This window comes from Oryx dammah, unplaced genomic scaffold, assembly GCF_014754425.2.
Source record: "Oryx dammah isolate SB20612 unplaced genomic scaffold, SCBI_Odam_1.1 HiC_scaffold_1, whole genome shotgun sequence".
In the NCBI taxonomy this organism is placed as follows: Eukaryota; Metazoa; Chordata; class Mammalia; order Artiodactyla; family Bovidae; genus Oryx; species Oryx dammah.
The window spans coordinates 87,467,712-87,483,869 of NW_024070185.1; the positions used below are offsets into that span (position 1 = coordinate 87,467,712).

Sequence of the window (16,158 nt, forward strand, 5' to 3'; positions counted from 1 at the left end):
TTCTTATCTCTCCTGCTATTCTTTGGAACTCTGCATTCAAATGGGTATATCTTTCCTTTTCTACTTTGCTTTTCACTTCTCTTCTTTTCACAGCTATTTGTAGGGCCTCCTCAGGCAGCCATTTTGCTGTTTTGCATTTCTTTTTCTTGGGGATGGTCTTGATCCTTGTCTCCTGTACAATGTCACAAACCTCTGTTCATAGTTCTTCAGGCACTCTGTCTATCAGATCTAATCCCTTGAAACTATTTCTCACTTCCACTGTATACTCCTAAGGGATTTGATTTAGGTCATACGTGAATGATCTAGTGGTTTTCCCCACTTTCTTCAATTTAAGTCTGAATTTGGCAATAAAGAGTTCATGATCTGAGCAATAGTCAGCTCCCCATCTTGTTTTTGCTTACTGTATAGAGCTTCTCCATCTTTGGCTGCAAATAATATAATCAATCTGATTTCGGTGTTGACCATCTGGTGATGTCCATGTGTAGAGTCTTCTCTTATGTTGCTGGAAGAGGGTGTTTGCTATGACCAGTGCATTCTCTTGGCAAAACTCTATTAGCCTTTGCCCTGCTTCATTCTGTACTCCAAGGCCAAATTTGCCTGTTACTCCAGGTATCTCTTGACTTTCTACTTTTGCATTCCAGTCCCCTATAATGAAAAGGACATCTTTTTTTTGGATATTAGTTCTAGAAGTTCTTGTAGATCTTCATAGAACAATTCAACTTAAGCTTTTTCAGCATTACTGGTCAGGGCATAGACTTGGATTACTGTGATATTGAATGGTTTGCCTTGGAAACCAACAAAGATCATTCTGTCATTTTTGAGATTGCATCCAAGTACTGCATCTCGGACTCTTTTGTTGACCATGATGGCTACTCCATTTCTTCTGAGGGATTCCTGCCCACAGTAGTAGATATAATGGTCATCTGTGTTAAGTTCACCCATTCCAGTCCATTTTAGTTCACTGATTCCTAAAGTGATGTTCACTCTTGCCATCTTGTTTGACCACTTCCAGTTTGCCTTGATTCATGGACCTAACATTCCAGGTTCCTAAGCAATATTGCTCTTACAGCATCGGACTTTGCTTCCATCACCAGCCACATCCACAACTGGGTGTTGTTTTTGTCTTGGCTCTGTCTTTTCATTCTTTCTGGAGTTATTTCTCCACTGATCTCCAATAGCATATTGGGCAGCTACCAACCTGTGGAGTTCATGTTTCAGTGTCTTATCTTTTTGCCTTTGCATACTGTTCATGAGGTTCTCAAGGTAAGAATACTGAAATGGTTTGCCATTCCCTTCTCGAGTGGGTCACATTTTGTCAGAACTCTCCACCATGACCTGTCTGTCTTGGGTAGCCTTACACGGCATGGCTCATAGTTTCATTGAGCTAGACAAGGCTGTGGTCCATGTGATCAGATTGGTTAGTTTTCTGTGATTGTGGTTTTCAGTCTGTGTCCTCTGCTGGAGAAGGATAAAAGGCTTATGGAAGTTTCTTGAGAGAGACTGACTGATGGGGAAACTGGGTTTTGTTCTGTTGGGCAGGGCCATGCTCAGTAAATCTTTAATCCAGTTTTCCATTGATGGTTGGAGCTGTGTTCCCTCCTCATTATTTACCTGGGGCCAAACTAGGTGGAGGTAATGAAGATAATGGTGACCGCCTTCAAAAGTTCCCATGCTCGCACTGCTACACTCAATGCCCCCAACCCTGCAGCAGGCCACCACCCATCCACGCCTCCACTGGAGACTGCTAGACACTCCTGGGCAAGTCTGGGTCAGTGTCTTATGGGTCACTGCTCCTTTCTCCTGGTCCTGGTGCACACAAGGTTTGTTTGAGCCCTCTGAGCATCTCTGGTGGGAATGGGGTTTGATTCTAAATGTGAATTCGCCCCTCCTACCGTCTTGCGGGGGCTTCTCCTTTGCCCTTGGTGTCATTGCTGAGCATGTGAACATCTGCTGATTGCTCATGTCAGCTCAAGCAGACAACTTTGACCCTCAATGGTCAGTTCACCAACCATTCAAGGGAATGTAAGTCTTCAAAATGGGTCAAAATCCTTCCCCCAAGACCTTTTGGAAAGGCCAAGCATTAACTCTTGCATAATAGGCTTCAGTGGCTTGGAAGAAAATACCAAAATAGTAACAGAGCATTCATTTAAAAACTGCTGTCTCACTTGCATTCTGGATGGCTCAGAGGATGATGTTTCATAGAAATGCACAGATCCCAACAACTGAATCATAACATGATTCGGAAGTGTTGAAACCACAATGCCAAGAGGTTGCAGGAATATTTTAGTCCATTTATTTCACTTACCTATTTTTCTTAATATATAGGAGTGATATATATATATATACACACAAGATATATATATATATATATATATATATATATATATAACTCTATGCATCAATAAGTCTAAAAAAGTTCTCAAACTATAAAAGAAAAATTCTAAGGGATGAAGTATTGTGTCACAGTTTTTTCTTTAGTTGTGTGACAGACAATGAGCATTTTTTATTTCTGAGACATACCACATGATCTCTTTTGAAACTGGGTTCATCCTCAATTTGACTAAAGATAACATTTCCTTCATCTTTTCTGTGCATTTAAAAATATTTTTGTTTGTGATTTTAAGCAGAAAAGATGTAAGAATAGGACAAAAGATCCCTGCCAATCTTTAATTTTTTTTCTGAACCATTCAAAGCTACATAAGAGTGTCTTTCCTCGGTTCAGTTCAGTTCAGTCGCTCAGTCATGTCCAACTCTTTGCGACTCCATGAATCGCAGCACGCCAGGCCTCCCTGTCCATCACCAACTCCCAGAGTTCACTCAGACTCACGTCCATCAAGTCAGTGATGCCATCCAGCTATCTCATCCTCTGTCGTCCCCTTCTCCTCCTGCCCCCAGTCCCTCCCAGCATCAGAGTCTTTTCCATTGAGTCAACTCTTCACATGAGGTGGCCAAAGTATTGGAGTTTCAGCTTTAGCATCATTCCTTCCAAAGAACACCTAGGACTGATCTCCTTCAGAATGGACTGGTTGGATCTCCTTGCAGTCCAAGGGACTCTCAAGAGTCTTCTCCAACACCACAGTTCAAAAGCATCAATTCTTTGGCGCTCAGCCTTCTTCACAGTCCAACTCTCACATCCATACATGACCACAGGAAAAACCATAGCCTTGACTAGATGGACCTTAGTCGGCAAACTAATGTCTCTGCTTTTGAATATGCTCTCTAGGTTGGTCATAACTTTTCTTCCAAGGAGTAAGCGTCTCTTAATTTCATGGCTGCAATCACCATCTGCAGTGACTTTGGAGCCCCCCAAAATAAAGTCTGACACTGTTTCCATTGTTTCCCCATCTATTTCCCATGAAGTGATGTGACCGGATGCCATGATCTTCATTTTCTGAATGTTGAGCTTTAAGCCAACTTTTTCACTCTCCACTTTCACTTTCCTCAGATGATGACATTTCCTTACATATCTGGAGTACAGTGATCAACTCTGGAACTGTAACACTGGTAGAACACTATTACCTAATCTACAGCCCATCTCCACACTTCATCAATTGTCCCAGTAATGTCTTCCACAGCTGTTTTTGCCCAGTCTAGGATTCCGTCCAGGATCTCACATTATATTTAGTCATCATGTTTCTTTGGACTCCTTTAATTTGGAACAGTTACCTAGCCTTTCTTTGTCTTTCTTGATGCTGACATTTATTAAGAGTACATGCCAGTTATTTTGTAGAATTTACCACACTTTTAATTTTCCTGTTGCTTTCCCATGATTCATTTTGGGTTATATTTGGCAGTGAACACTAGGAATTATTGTTTCCTTGTCAGTGCATGACCTTAGGAGATACATGATGTAACTTTTTTCATATTGGTGACATCAACTTTGATGAGTTAATTTGGTACAACTATGATGGTTTACTTTTCTTATACATTGTTGATACAGTAGTGTTCAGACTGTATATGGAAGGTTTATTCATCTTTTCTCCCTTAGAATCATAAACATATGTCATTATTAGACCATATATCATTATTAGAACATATATCATTATTAGAATCATAAACATATATCATTATTAAAAACGCTCAGTTTTTAATTAAAAACTCTCAGTTTTTTAATGCAAAAAGAACAAAGTCTAAGATGTCTGAATGCAGTCTGTGTTGAGCCAAGTTATCTTGAAAGTTGGGTTTGAGTTTCCTTGATGAGTTCACAGGGAGGCATTTTCATGGTCCACAAAGCCAACAGGCTGTCCCTAATAGAGACTTGGTCCCTGAGCCAGTACATAGTAGGTGCTCAATCAATGTCTGTTGAAATCTTAAGTTTTCATGAATCCAGAAGAAGTGAAGAGAAGTCTCTCAGTCGTGTCTGACTCTTTGTGACCCCATGGACTGTAGCCCACCAGGCTCCTCAGTCCATGGGATTTTCCAGGTATGAATACTGGAGTGGGTTGCCATTTCCTTCTCCAGGGGATCTTCCTGACCCAGGGATCGAACCCGGGTCTCCCACATTGTAGGCAGACGCTTTACCATCCAAGCTACCAGGGAAGCCTCCTCCATGAATCCAGGGAAATAACTAAAAATGAAGCATCAGATAAAAGCAAATTGCAGATAGTGGCAGCCCAGCTGAAGATGTGATTAATAAGACAAACTCTGAGTAGAAAGAGTGATTTAAATTTTTTCCTTCCTTTTGCCCTCAGGACCTTTTCTGTGAAAATGAGTGCAGCTACATTTGCTGAGCAGAATGGAAGTCACTTATTTTTAGAAGACCAGGCTTCCTTTGTTTGAATATAATATTGTGGGATAGTGTCCTTTCTCTTCACATTTTCATTTTCTACTTATGACCTGGAAAAATGAAGACTTGTTGGATAATTTCCAGATTAGCAGCTTATAGCTCCTTTTGTAGTAAAGCCTTTAAGCACTGGAAAGTGAATTCAATTAGCTAATCTGTTATTTCCTGTAATTTAGTTTAATGCACTTTAATACCTAAAATATCTATCAGAGGTAGACATATTGTTGAGCGGTGAGTCTGATCCTGACTTCTCTGGGGGACACGACAGGGTCTGTGGTTGGGTGTTTTTTTAAGCAAATGAGCTCCTCATACTGCTTGCTGGAACCTGGCCTGGCAGGCATCTACTCTGGCGCATTCCCCGCAGCATCCAGGGTCTCTACAGCGCCCCCTCTGGTGGAACTTCTAACTCCACTTGTCCCCTGGTCTGGGGGCACATGCCCTAGAGAGCTCCCCCTGAAGGGCTGGGGCGACTGGTTCCTGCTGCCTAATGCAGTTTCCTCCACTTTCTTACTGGGCCCTGGTCGCTCCTTGTCGTGCTCTCTTTTGTTTCCACAAAGCAATCTTCACTTCCTCAGGCCCCGAGTTTCGCAGGACTAGCCTTGCATAGGTGGCTGCTGAACTCCTTGTCCACTCCACTCTGTCCAGAGCCCAAGACCCCTCACCCTGGGGAAGGCAGCTGGCAGGTAGATCCTGGAGGTCTGGTTTTCAGACCCTTCAAGGAGCATCTGAAGCACTATCAAACTCTGCCTGCTGCCTGTGAACATGAGAGGGCCCCAGTTGTCCTCACCCTTGTTCCCTCTTGACTGCAGGTACCTGCAGGACAGCCAGGTGATGGTGAAGATGAAAGTGCTGCAGCTTGCACACTGGGTGACCCCTGAGTGTGCACCGGGAGGGTGGGGGCAGCCCCTTCGGTGATTTTCATACTGAGTCTACCTTCCTTGGACATGTTTCTCTCCTGTAAAAGGGACATCCATGAACTCCTGGGAGAACACACACTTACACACACATACACAAAGACAGCTGGTACTGCTGCTGGCCTGGGGGGTGGGATCCAGGGCCCTGTGGTCCCTTATGGGAAACAAAAACTAGGCTCCACCCCAGGGTTTCTCAGCCTCGGCATCCTTTAATTTCGGAGTCAGATCATGCTTTATTGGGGGGACTGTTGTGTGCATTTTAGGACATTTAAAAACTCCTCTGAGATCTACCTACTAGACAACCCCTCCCACAACATCCAAACTGTCTTCAGACTCTGCTCAATGTCCCCTGGATTAAAACTGCTGCTTTATACTAACCTGCATGCCTGCTAAGTAGCTTCAGTTGTGTCCGACCCTGTGCGACCCTATGGACTGTAGCCCTTAGGCTCCTCTGTCCATAGGATTCTCCAGGCAAGAATACTGGAGTGGGTTGCTGTGCTCTCCTCCAGGGAATCTTCCTGACCCAGGGATTGAACTCACATCTCTTAAGTCTCCTGCACTGGCCGGCGGATTCTTTACCACTAGCGCCACCTGCCTACCTTAAAACTAAATTTGTTTCATCATAAAAGTCACATATACATGCCCACCAGAAAAATTTTAGAAAACAAAGAAACGTACGTCCCAAAAGAAGGGGGATGTTTTCCCGTAATCTTTCACGTTTGTTCAATCACACTATGCAAAGTTTTGTGGCCTTCATTTTTTGTCCAATATAACATTAGGTAACATCAGTTTCAGATTATTAATTTAATTTTATGTTATGTCCATATATTATCTCCAGCTCACTCCCTCCAGTCTACTTACTTAGTCTAGGTGGAAATTAATTCAGCCCTTCACGCCTGGTGGGAGGCGAGTCTGAGTGCAAACCTCACTTGGGGGTGGATGGGATCAGGTCTGCCTCACAGTCTCCATCCAGCTTCTTGAAACCAGGATACAAGCAAATACTGATGTCTTGGTTCTCAGGGGATCAAGAATCATTTCATGCCCATTTATTAGCCAGTAACATTTTATGTGTTTGACAGAATTCTTGTTTTCATCTGACTATGACTCTCTTATCCATCCATATTCAACATTAGTGTGTGTAGTAGAGTAGACCCTGATCCTCTGAAATGTATGTGCCTAAATATATGTTATTTATTATTTTCTAGCTGTGGTTTGTTTGTATCTGAGGCAGTGCTTTCTGACATGTGGCCAGACGCCCACAAAGCCTTTTAATAGCTGCAGAGCACAGGCTGTGCCGAAGGATGTCCCATGAGAAGCATATTATCATTTAAGTTTGAAAAGGCCTTACTTAGTTCAATTATTTATAGCCTCAGGCAGGAATTCTATCACTATGGGCTTAAAAATATATTGAAGAATGATGATGCTTTTGACAGGAAATGCTGAAGGTTTAATTATATCCAAGATGAAGGACAAGGTTAAAATTGATGAATATCGGTCAGTGGCCTGTGACCCAGTGGGTTAGCCTGTAGGTGTGAGACACTCTATGCTTTTATGCCAGGCTGCTGCCATGGCCCTTGTGGGGGTACACATGGCCCTTGGTGTCTGGCTCTGACAGCAGTGATTGTTTTTTATTTTTATTTTGCTTAAACATAAAATTCACCATTTTAACCATTAGCCATTTTTAACTGATTAAGTGATATTAAGTACTTTCACCTTGTAATGTAGCCATCACCACCATCCATCTGTAGGATGATTTTATCTTCCCAAATGGAATTCTGTTCCCATTAAATAATCACTTCCCATTCCTTACTCCCCCTAGCCCCTGGCAACTTCCATCCTACTTTCTGTCTCTGTGAGTTTTACTTCTCCTCCATATAGGAGGCATCATGCAGTGTTTGTCTTTTTATAAACTGGCTGATTTCACTTAGCAGAATGCTCTCCAAGTTCATCCATGTTGTAGCATGTGTCAAATTCCTGCTTTTTAAGGTCCAAGGAGAAGGCAATGGCACCCCACTCCAGTACTCTTGCCTGGAAAAACCCATGGATGGAGGAGCCTGGTAGGCTGCAGTCCATGGGGTCACGAAGAGTCGGACACGACTGAGCGACTTCACTTTCACTTTTCACTTTCATGCATTAGAGAAGGAAATGGCAACCCACTCCAGTGTTCTTGCCTGGAGAATCCCAGGGATGGGGGAGCCTGGTGGGCTGCTGTCTATGGGGTTGCACAGAGTTGGACACGACTGAAGTGACTTAGCAGCAGCAGCAGTATTGCACTTAGGTATATTTCACATTGGTGTATCCATTTGCCTGATCAATGGATACTTGAGTTGTTACCACCTTTTGGCTATTGTGAATAATGCTGCTATGAATATGGGTGTACAAATATGTGGATCCCTACATATGATATACATATATATGTATATATAATTTGTGTGTGTGTGTGTATATATATATATATACATATATATATATATAATTTTTTGGATATATACCTGAAAATGGAATTGCTGTATCATATGGTAGGTTTTAGGCTTTCTTGGTGGCTCAGATGGTAAAGAATCTTCTTGCAATGCAGGAGACCCAGAACATCCCCTGGAGAAGGAAATGTCAACCCACTCCAGCATTCTTGCTTGGAAAATCCCATGGACAGAGGAACCTGATGGTCTAGAGTCCATGGGGTCGCAGAGTCAGACATGACTAAGCGATTAACATTTTCACAACACTTTCGTGGTCAGTCCATGTTTAATTCTTTGAGGAAATTTCATACCAATTCCCACAGCAGCAGCACCATTTTGCTTTCCTACCAGCAATGAACAAGTGTTCTAGTTTCTCCACATCTTTGCCAACACTTACTATTTTCAGTTTACTTAAAATTTTTATTTTAATAATAGTCATCTTGATAGTATGACTTGGCATCTCATTGTGGCTTTTTTATTTCTTTTTTTATTGGAGGATAATTGCTTTACAATATTGTGTTGGCCTCCGCCATACATTAACATCACTGTGGCTTTAACAGAAATGATTATTTACAGAGTTTTGCTTTTTTATCTCAAAGTCCTTTCGCATGTGAGTTCACTTTTGATCCCTTCATAGGTAATGGATGTTCATTGTGACTCTTAATGCCAGATGCCTCAGTCTGAACTTGTCAAATTTCTTCCCACATCCAGGGCTTATGATGCAAACGACATCCATTCCCCATTGCCACCTCCCAGTTGTGTGACCTTAGATAGGCCACTTAACCTCTCTGGTCTTAGGTTCTCACCTGTAGAATGGGAATCATAATATTAAAATATTAATATGCTCAAAATCAATAGAACAGGGCCGGCCACTGAACAAACACTCCATAAGTATTAGTTGTGGATATTGTTATTACTTTTTCAATCTTCCTACCTTGATAATAACATTACCCTGTCACCAGACTCAGAGTCAGTGTCTTCAACCTGTGTGTGCTCTTCTTGAAAATGCTGCTTATGTTCTCACTTCCTTTCATCCCAGCTCTCCCCAGGATTCTTTAACCACAGAGACTCACTTTCACATTTGACCCCTAAATATTTGCCCAGGAACACTTCCTCCTCCAATTTCTCCTTTAAAAAGATCACATCCCTGTTCCAAAATTTTCATCACTTTTTTCTCTGGCTTCAAAAGCTACAGTGGGTCCTAATGACAGTGGGTCCTAATGTAGCAGAATACATTCCAGTCCTGCTGACTGGTTTTGTTTTTTGAATTTTCATTTTTGTTGGTGTTTAACAATGAATTCATTGAGGTATTAATATAACATACCTCTGGTAGAGCGTCCAAATATTCAGCGTATAACTCACTGGAATTTTACACTGAATAGCTGACGCCCAGATCAAGACTTAGAACGTTCCAAGACCGCAGAACTCCCTCTGTGGCTTCCCAAGCCAGTAACCCCCTACCCTGTTCTTGAACTTCTCATAAATGGAAGGATACACCCTGTCCTTGTGCCAGTCTTTTTCCTTTGCTTCATCGTTTCCTGTTTCCTCTTCGACCTTCATTCATGCTGTTGTCTGTTCTTTTCTACTGATGAATGGTACCCAGGGACTGTGGGGCTGCTATGCATGGATTTGTGCATCTCTTCCAGGGAATGTATGCATGCATTTCTCTTGGATACGTGCCTTAGTGTGCACCAAGTGTAGGCCATGTTTCTTATTTCATTACAAATTTTTATTGTTATAAATGTTCCCCTTGGTTCATTGAGGTCTGACTTAGATAAAATCCACCTATTTTAAGTGTTCAGTTTGAGGAGCGATGGCAATTGTATATAGTCATTTAATTACAGAACATTTTTGTCCCCTCTTCCAAATTCCCTATGCTTTTTGTAGTTGATAGCCATCCCCAAGTCTGCCCCAGGCAACTGTAGTACTTTCTGGTCCTATAATGCTGCCTTTTCTAGAATTTCACATGAATGGAACCATGCCGAACGAGGTTTTCTGTGTCTGCCTTCCTTCATTCCCCACAATGCTTTGAGGGCCCCAGCAATGTGGTTGTGTGTCATTGCTGTTAAGGATGCAAAATGGCACAACACTTTGGAAAGTAGCTGAACAGTTATTTTTCTAAAAAGTTATTTAAATGTATGTATTTATTTATTTGGCTGTACCAAGTCTTAGTTGCAGCACTCAAGATCTTTAGTTGCAGCATGTAGCATCTAATTTCCTGACCAGGGATCAAACCTGACCAGAGGCCCCCTGCATTGGGAGTGTGGAATCTTAGCCATGGACTACTAAGGAAGTTCTTGGACAGTTTTTTAAAATAAAATTGATATAAATTTACCAGATAAGCTAGCAAAACATACATGCACAGTAGGTGAATGTTCACAGCATTATAATTCATAATAGACCCAAGCTAGAAATAGCCCAACCCATTGATCAGCCCATAAATAAATAAATTCTGGTATGTACCTGCTATAAATAACACTTAGCAATGAAAAAGAAGAATTACTGATGTATGTGACCACATAGGCCGAGTTCTTGTTCTAGTAAACATGTTTTTCTTTAAAAATTTCATTAATACAGTAGGTGCTTATTATAATGAGTTCAAAAGTATAGAAGTACAGAAAAAAAAAAAAGGTAAAGTTTCGCTGCTCCAATCATAGCTACTTGAGGTGAGGTAACAGGTAACCACGTTTTCTTTTTTTTGCATTCACACACTGCACATCCCACACATCACACACCACATATATATAGCTCACATACACACACATAGTAACTCCCCACTCTTTTCATTAAAAACTAACTGATACCACACTGATTTCTACAACTTGCCTTCTTCATGAACAAATCAGTAGATTTGGGTCTGACTCCTTCATTTTTTAATGGCTGCAAGTCATTATGGTTATGTGCCAATTTAGTCAGCTCCTCCCATATCTGTTATTTTCTGGACAAAGCCACCCTGCAAGGCCACAGGGAACTCTGTCCTTGGTGCTGGAGCTTGGGTTTTCATAGGATTCCTTGACATGGGGCTGCTGCAGGGTCGCTTCTCAAGTTCACACCATTTTGAGCAATTTATAAATACAGCCCCCACCCATTTTTTTTTTTTTAAATACGATTGAGCACTGAGTCTTAATGTTAATTTTACCAGTTTTATGGTCAAAACAATGTTGATGTTGTTTTCCTTTAAGGTTTTTGTGTACCAGAAAGGTGGCACCTTCGCACACATATTTGCTGGCTGGTTTCCTTTCCTTTTTAATGAATCACTTTTACATCTCCTGACTATTTTTCTGTCGGGTTCTTTTTCATTTTCTTGTCAATTTGGGGGAGCTTTTTGCACACACAATTGTATTTTGCAACACAATATTTCCCTCACTGTAAGGTCACACTAATGGTTATTAATATTTTACTTTAGTTTTTGCATCTGGATTTTTTATTTCACCTCTCATAAGGTACAAGTGCCCAAACAGCATTTGCAGTTGAGTTGAATTCCACCTTATGTGTGTGTGCTTAGTCGCTTAGTTATGTCCAACTCTTTTGAACTGTGGTGTTGGAGAAGACTCTTGAGAGGCCCTTGGACTGCAAGGAGATCCAACCAGTCCATCCTAAAGGAGATCAGTCCTGGGTGTTCATTGGAAGGACTGATGTTGAAGCTGAAACTCCAATACTTTGGCCACCTGATGCAAAGGGCTGACTCATTTGAGGGAAAGATTGAAGGCAGGAGAAGGAGCTGACAGAGGATGAGCTGGTTGGATGGCATCACCGACTCGATGGAGATAAGTTTGAGTAAACTCCGGGAGCTGGACAGGGAGCCCTGGTGTGCTGTGGTCCACAGGGTCGCAAAGAGTCGGACACGACTGATCAACTGAATTGAACTGAACTGTGTCCAACTCTTTGTGACACCACGGACAGTAACCCGCCAGGTTCCTCTGTCCATGGGATTCTCTAGGCAAAAATACTGGAGTGGGTTGCCATTCCCTTCTCCAGGGGATCTTCCTGACCCAGGGATTAAACCCACATCTCCTGCACTGGCCGGTGGATTCTTTACCACTGAGCCACCAGGAAAGCCCAAATTCCACTTTTTCATCTACTAAATTCCCTATACCCTTGGCTCTGTTTCTGCATCCTATATCACTCTACTTACAGATTTGTCTTCTGTGTACCAATAACCTCCAGTGCTTGATCTTGGTGGTGGTGTAGCCATGATTCTGATCTTGTAGGAGGCATTGCCCCTCATTAGTCTTTCTTGTTGTTTAAAGCCTTTTCTTCTCAAGTTTTGAACTTTCTTATGCATTCTAACATCATACTGTTGAGTGCAAAAAGATCTCATTAGGATTACAATTATAATCAATTTATTGTATTGGGGAGAAGTTGCACTTAATACTATTATGTCTTTGTATCTGGGGACATTCATTCAGACCCCGTTGTGTCCTGTGATGACATTTTATGCTTGTCTTCATGCAGGTGCTGCCCCACGTGTTACACTCCATCCTGTGTCTTGCCATCCTTGTGTGTAGGGCTCCCCACCCTTCACCCCGCCATTCCCCTCTCTGTGTGCTCACTGCTATCGGAAGGAAGAGTCTGTCCTGTTTGTCTCTACATTACCAGACTTTCATCTTACTTCCCAGTAATTTTTCCTTTACGTCTCTTCAATGACATAATTTCTCCCATGATGTTCACAACACCACCCTCGTGGGTTACTTGCCTGTTTCTGTTTCCTGTCCAAGGTCCCACTCCGGACCAGCCCTCTGGGCTCTGTAGCTGCCTTCCAGGTTCCTCCTGGTCCACTAGGGCCCACCCTCCCTTCTCTCTATTTCTACATCTTTGCTTGTCCTCCCCTTTCCTGCATGGCGCTTGGCACCCTTCTCAACAGAGAGCCCACCAAACCCCCCAGAGGGCCAACCTATGCCCAGCACCAAAGGACTTCCCTGTTCTGACCCTGCACTTGAAGGCCCATGGTCTTTCCTTTCTCTGAGGCCTTTATCATGTCACGCAGTGTGAGGTTGGATGTGGCCCTTCCTCCTCCACACTCCACGCATTTGGTCTCCCTTCTTGTATCAGCTCTGAACACATCCCATGCAGGCAGCTCTTCTCTGTGTCTGTCCCCACTGCCCACTGGGTCTGGCTACTCTGCACATGCTTGACCCTCAGGAGGGAAGGGCTGGTCTGGGCCCACCCTAGTGCCAGTGCTGGCCTTGTGGTCTCACATGACCTGCTTGGTCTCCCCACACCCCAAGAGGAGAGTGAAATGAACAGGGCTTTGAATGTCTGCCCCCCTGCCTCTTGTGACCTAAGTGAGATGCTGGGTCTAAAGGTTCTCTTCTAACCTGACCTGGCTCATCAATGCTGAGTGCCCACCCATTGTGTGTGTTCCTGGGATTGTGTGTGGACCTGATGATGTGCTTGTTGAAGTGCAGAGCTCAACTCTGGAATGCTGAGCATCCTCGCAAGAGATGAAAGCTTGGAAGTCTGGGGCCGTGCCCAGCATCACCAAGCAGTGCTACACACCCAGTGGTGTTGCCTCTGGTCAGTGTGGGCTGTGGTGACGGGACAGGATCTCACACCTGAGCCTGGGGTTCCGTCTTCCTGTGACCATGGAGGTGCCTGCTTCCTTGCTCACAGTGGCTGATGGCAGGCAGTCCCTGGGTCACTGAGTGCATCGGGTGGGTTAAGGTGGCCAGGGCCTCCCCACCATCACCTCTAAGGAGGCTCAGGGCTGTGGAGCCCCAAGGATCTAATTCAGATTTTGACTCTTCTAATATAATGTGATTCTGGGAAGAATTAGGTACCTTCTCTGAACTGAATTCATTTTGAAAGTAAAAATGAAAGTCACTCAGTCGTGTCTGACTCTTTGAGACCCCATGGACTGTAGCTTGCCAGGCTCCTCTGTCCATGGAATTCTCCAGACAGGAATACTGGAGTGGGTAGCTATTCCTTTCTCCAGGGGATCTTTCCAACCTAGGGATCGAACCCAGGTCTCCCGAATAGCATTTGGATTCTTTACCATCTGAGCCACAGGGAAGCCCAAGAAAACTGGAGTGGGTAGCCTATCTCTTCTCCAGTGGGTCTTGCAGACCCAGGAATCAAACTGGGGTCTCCTGCTTTGCAAGTGGATTCTTTACCAGCTGAGCTGCCAGAGAATTCACTTTATTTTAGTTCATTTTTCCCAAAGGGGAAAGATGGTGGCTACATCTCAGGGGTGGTAGCTCAGGGAGATGAGGGGTGTGAAGGCACACACCAGAGGCCAGTTACCTTACTCTTGGGATGCTGGCTCCCCATGGAATGAGCATGTGTGTGTGTGTGTGTGTGTGTGTGTGTGTTCGTGTGAGCCCCGCTCCGACAGCTTAGAGTCCTTGTTTGCAGGGAGCCTGAAGATCTACCCTCTGGGTTCCAGGCTCCCAGTTCCCTCTCATTCTGCCCCTTAAATTGAGAATTACCTCCACACACAGGCAGCTGCTCAAACATATTTTTTTGAAAGTTTATTCATTGTTTCCTAATGTTTCCCTCAAGCCCCATCTCCTTCCCTCTTCCTTTCTTTTCTGCAAAATCAATCAGAGGGACTTGTTTTCACACTACATAGAAACAGCCAAATACAGACAGAAAGTCAGACAAGAGGGCTAAGAAGGGAACTCTCTCCAAATAGAACAGCCTGTGATGCACAGAGTTTGTTGAATGATCAGAGAAGGGAAATGTCACTTGTTTAAACAAACACCCACATGATGGGTACCTCCCATAGGAAGGGGTGACATTAACACCATTTGTACATGAGGAAGAATCAAACCAGATTTTCTCTCTTGCTTTCCAGATGTACTGTCTCTGAAAGGCACTTTCTGAGGACTTGCGGAGGGGGACCTTCACACCCTTGGAGCACCCTGGCCACCTTGGTCTAGCCAGGTGCTGTATCCTGAGCCCCGAATTCTCTGTTCTCCACAGCGAGGCTCCTGCCCTGGCCCCCTCCCCTAATCCTGCACTTCCCCACCTCTCTGGGGGTCTCCACCTCCTTACCCACAGGGCGCTGTGATCACCCTTTTGATTGACCGCCTTGTAGTTCTTGCCTGATATTAAACATCTTTTTTGAGAAAAACAACCCATTGTGTCTATGTGGTCTTTATTTCTAGGAATTTGTACTTTGGCTTCCTATATTCCATGCTGCTCATCTTCTGGAGTTTGTTTATATAATAATCTGTTGCTGTTCTATTATTAATAAAATGGTGACAGAAAGGATGTTTGGGGACCCATGAAGTAGATCCCCGAAAGAGGTGGGAGCATGGGGAGTTGCCTGCCTCTCCCTCCCCTCCCCTTCTCTAACCCTTGGGCTCCCCAGGGCTCCTCCTCACTCCTTCGACCCCCCAATGGCTGCTCTGAAAGGGGGAGCTCACTGAGGTGGCCCCTATAAGAGTAGAGAGGAGGAGGTGTCAGACTGAGACAGCCCCTGAGTTTCTGTGAGGCTGGCATGAGCTCCCCTGACCCTGATGTCAGGAGGCACAGGAGGGAGCAGGAGGCAGAGGACAGAAGGGAGGAGGTTTAGGCCAGAGTATCTGCTGGGGTTTCCACGGGAAAGGCAAGACAGGGCAGCATGTGCACTCCAGCCTAGCTAGCTCGAAGAGCTCCTGTGGGCTCTGAGCTATAGCAGTCACCTGGCACCCAGTCTGGTGATGAGAGAGCCAGAGGAATGTTGCCTCTGGGGTGCAGGGGCCTGAGAGAAGAGGCATGGCTCTGAGTTTGTTCATTGGCATGTCATCAGTGCTCCACTGGGCCCTTTGCTGTCTCTAAAGAATCAGCTAATCCCAGTGAAGTGGTCTGTCCCCAGCTAGAAAATTTCTTTAAGATGTCAAAATGTCATGATACACAGAAAATAATGACGGAGGACGTGTCTGTGCGAGGCTCAGGACTGTTAAATAGGGCTGCATTGGAGATCCTCCTGTTGGCTAAACCTATTTTTAGCTGCTGCCTCCGAGACCTGCATCTATCCACCCACAGGATCCTAAAGGGGAAGATCTCATTGGGAAACGTC

General features: G+C 44.0%; 1 protein-coding gene and 1 long non-coding RNA gene across 2 annotated transcripts in view; both read left to right on the forward strand.

Moving 5' to 3' along the window:
• The window catches only part of LOC120861925, a 32,173-nt gene extending 16,954 nt beyond the window's left edge, over positions 1-15,219 (forward strand). The window contains exon 2 of the long non-coding RNA XR_005720656.1: positions 14,950-15,219. This is a non-coding gene — a long non-coding RNA (uncharacterized LOC120861925). The remainder of the gene's footprint in view (positions 1-14,949) is intronic.
• Positions 1-16,158, forward strand: part of SHC3 (SHC adaptor protein 3) — a 176,510-nt gene that overhangs the window by 77,702 nt on the left and 82,650 nt on the right. The window lies entirely within an intron of this gene.